Source organism: Triticum dicoccoides, chromosome 6B, assembly GCF_002162155.2.
Source record: "Triticum dicoccoides isolate Atlit2015 ecotype Zavitan chromosome 6B, WEW_v2.0, whole genome shotgun sequence".
Taxonomy (NCBI): Eukaryota; Viridiplantae; Streptophyta; class Magnoliopsida; order Poales; family Poaceae; genus Triticum; species Triticum dicoccoides.
In genome coordinates, this window is record NC_041391.1 from 518,722,436 (window position 1) to 518,726,659 (window position 4,224).

Here is a 4,224-nt window from a genome sequence, read left to right on the forward strand (position 1 = left end):
CCGACGATGAGCAGATTTGCCTTGAACCATTTTGCGTCTTCAAGCACCGTGACAAAGATAGGACATGCCAATTTTTGGTAGGCCGATGGCATGTATTGATGTAGTAGTCGGATGCTATGTGTGGGATAATATAGATGCATGTGGTTGTATGGATTTGGTATCCAGTTATGGAAGCGGACATTTTACCACGGACGTTTACAGGGAGGGGGTGGTTTGCTATGTTAAGATGTTTGAGCTTGCGAACCCAAGGCCTGATACATTTTCAGCCGACCGTTAACGTGGTGTGTAATCAGTGGCGGAGCCAGGATTTGCTAGCGCCCCAGGCGAGAAACCAAAGGCTAAAAACTACCAAAAAAATTCAGTTTGAAGGCATACAAAAGTCAATCTATGTTGCAACAAAATTACTAACAAACATGATATTCAATGGCCTCTAGCAGTAATATAGGAACAAAATTACGAGAAAGGCGTTTTGGAGGCCGAGCTCCATGAAGGCCTTTATTTTTTAAAAATTCAAATTCAAACTTTTATGGTTCAAAAAATTCTGAAAAAATATGCGTGTATGTAAGGATGTAACTCACATGCGTGTAAAAATTCATGATGAAATACCTTGAGTTGCGACATGTACAAAATAGACAAATCCATGGCATGGGAGGATGAATAGTATCATGTGTTAAACAGCCCCATATTTGTCTTTTTGCACAGCCCTCATTTCAATGTATTTTGAACTGAAAATTTACACACATGTGTATTATGCTTTCATGTATATCTGTGATTTTTTTCAGAATTTTTTGAGATGTAAACATACAAATTTCAACGAAATTTCAAATCTGAATCTGGAGGCCTCACTGGAGCCCGAGTTCCAAAAGGGATTTCCGCAAAATTACTAAATGTCAAATTTTATTTTCGCATCTAAGTATCTAACAAACATTGGCCTCTAGCAGCAACGGTTTAATCTAGCAAATGACAAAAATCATCATCTAGCAATAGTGGCATCTACAAACAAAAATTGAGGTTTGGAAATTGGAAGAGATACGACCATTTGCGCTTTCCTCTTGCTGCCTTGCTGCTGTCCAGTTGCTCTGTGACGCGGCTGTTGAGAAAAAGGCGCCTCCAAGGAAGGGCCACCTCGGCCACCTTGCCGGCAGTTCGCCGGGGCCACCGCCTCGCCGGACAAGTCGGCAGCCCACAACGGCGCAGAAGGGGACTGGGGGCGGGCGGTTGGATAGGTGTATAGGCAGAGGCGCAGAAGGGGATTGGGGGCGGCTGGATGGGTAGCATGACGACAGCCGGCGGCGGGGTGGCGGGCGGCGCCGACGGGCAGGGACGTGGCCACCGGCCTCGCCTAGGTTCGTCAAGTTGGGGGAAGGGGCGGCGGACAGATTCGTCCAAACCCTCGTGAGTAGCACACGCACGCGCAGGAAAAGGCACTGACCTGGGTGGATGGGCCAGTTGGCCCAGGCTGCCTGGGCTAAGAAGTGGGCTGCGCCCCAGGCCGAACAGTGTTTTTTTGTATATATGGACTGAGAAAATTTCCCACGCCCCAGGCAACGGCCTGGGCTGCCTGGGGCCCAGCTCCGCCCATGTGTGTAATGCCAGCACGCTTTCTAAGAAATTTTATCAATTCTGTAATGCCATGAGTTGGTTGTGCCATGCTACGGTCCTATAATCAAGTTGCTCAATGGATGACAGAGAGTGCACGTACGCAGAGGTTGTACGTGGACGATGGAGGTTTTTAGGACTATCAATCGTTGGTGAAGTGGTCGCGGGGTGCGAAAATTTGCTTCTGTGCACCGCCTCTAGTGCTATGCATATCTGTACCATGCATGCCCATAGCCGGAGTGAATAGCATAAAAATACTATTTTTTGTATTTAGATTTTAAAAAACTACCAAAAATTTGTTTGTCATTTGGGTGGCGCAAGGCAAGTCGCCACCGGCGTCGCAGACAACACTAGCAGCCCGCGCCCACGCCCGCAACCGCTGACCTCCGCCACCGGCGCGACAGAACCAGCAGCCCGCACCCGCCTGCGTGTGTGCTGGAGATCCAGGAGGTGGTGTTGGTGGCGGCGGCGGCTGATCCAGAAGGTTGCGTTGGCTGGCGAAGCTGAGGCGACGGTAGCCGGCGATGATGACTAGGAAGAAGCACGGAAGAAGACAGCTGATGTGGCATCAGATGGCGTCATGGGCCACCAGTGTGGCTCCTGGCCATGGCCTCGCGACGGTTCTCTCTCCGGCACGGGCGCAGGGAGAGAGGAGAAGAAGGAAGGAAGGGAGGAGGAGGAGAAAATGCGGAAGAGGCACTAACACGTGGACCCCACATGTAAGTTAACGGTCAAACAAACGGTTCATTTAGGTGTGGGCCCGACTTGTCATAATCGTGATTAATCGTAAAACATCTGGCCATTTGGGTTTTTTGAAATAATTGACCCCGATTTGGATCGAAAATAAATTTTCGGTAGTTTTTTGGAACCCTAACTTGAAAAGTGATAATTTTATGCTATTCACTCCCATAATGGCAAAGATTCCTTTGTTGTATCCTTTTACCAGTACCACGAGTGGGGCACGCACTTACGTGGCTGACGAGGTGTGTCTGTTCGCCCTGTGATTTGTGCACTTTAGTACTATAAAATCATGAAAACCCACTTGTAACTATATACGCTATGAATACATCATAATACGGTCCATTATACATGTCGGTCTTGTACATATTCGTGTGTACGTACTATTCTACTATTCCCTCTTTGACTACAGCTGGATCTTATATGTTTACTTCTTTGCTTCCTGTTCATCTCCAGATCTCCTTCCTTCTGTCTCTGTATTTTCAGTCTGTACGAACTCTTCTTCCTTTTCTACATCATCACTGTTGTGCCATTTCTTTCATCCAATGCTTTGTATTCTCTTCATATTCACGTAATTTTTTTGCTTCGCTACTTCACCTACTGTGGGTATTCTGTGCACTACCAGTATGGGATCTTTCCGAGCAGAGTTTGATGCATTAAATTCGCAATTCGACAGGTAATTTAATCTTTTACTTCTCTATTATGCTACTATTCTTGATTAATCATAGGCCGATCATACCTATTTCTCTTCCATTTTATCGAAGCACGTTTGTTGTGCTCAGATCATCTAGTGCAAACTCTTGTTTACCATTTCACATTTCTGCGAGGGACTTCTATATTACTAAGGTTCAATCATCACATGCTACGGCTGCTGTTGGCGCGCGTGGCCGTAGTCCGGTCAGGCAGTCGCGCCCGGCCTCTGCAAGGCACATATCCAGGGAAGCACGCACTCCACCAGCGTCGCCACCGCTGTCTCCGACAACGGTGCTCCGAACCCCGCCAGCGCCGAAACGTGACGAAGCACATGCAGCAGCAGTGGCATCCTAGGTCCTGAGCCCGGTGCTCATCGAGCTATGTTCGCCAGCCACGATGCAGCGCCCGCTCCTTAACATCTCCCCGCTGCGGCCTCCAGGCTTTGAAGCATCCCCAACCCCGCCACTCCAGTGCAACGGCAACCTGCAGCGAACCCCTACGCCACCCCGTGCTCGCCCCCATGATGCTGGGCACGACCTGCCGGCGGGCCTGGCTGAGCTCATTGTGCCCTGCCTCGAGCTTCCGGCTACGCTCTTCTGCCCAAGGCAGCCGGCGCTCCTGCCATCTGCAGCCACGCAACCTCCCCCTGAGGTGCCCTTGGCATCTCCAAGGCCAAGCCCTCCAGCGGCCCGTCGAAAGACTTTGGCGGGCATGAGAATCTCCAAGGAGGGCGGCATCTCTCTGCAACGGACCCGGCGACCTTCCAGCCGCACGCCGGCTGCTCCGGTGGCAAAGGTGGCCGAGCGCCTGGTTTGCCGCAGCCTGGGCATAACCAAAGATGGTCAAGATGTAACTGCTTCGATCCTGGAGGCGTTCACAGAGAGATTCAAGGAGCAGCTCCCTCCTGAAGTGATTGTGGCCATGAGGGACTTCTTCAAGCTTGATGACAGTTCTATTAGCGCTGTTGAGGATGCGCTGATAGACCATGGTGGTGCTGCGGCATTAGACTCTGTGGGGCTGGAGCAAGACGGCCAGGGATCGGAGCCGGCGATCGCTTGAGCGGATACTACCTGTAGTGCCTGTGTTAGAGCCTCAATGGTTGTCATGTTAGTAAACCAATCTGATGCTTACAAGGGTTCTGTTGCTGCTACTAGTTTGTATGCGTCTAGTTTGTACCTCTTCCCTACACTCCAT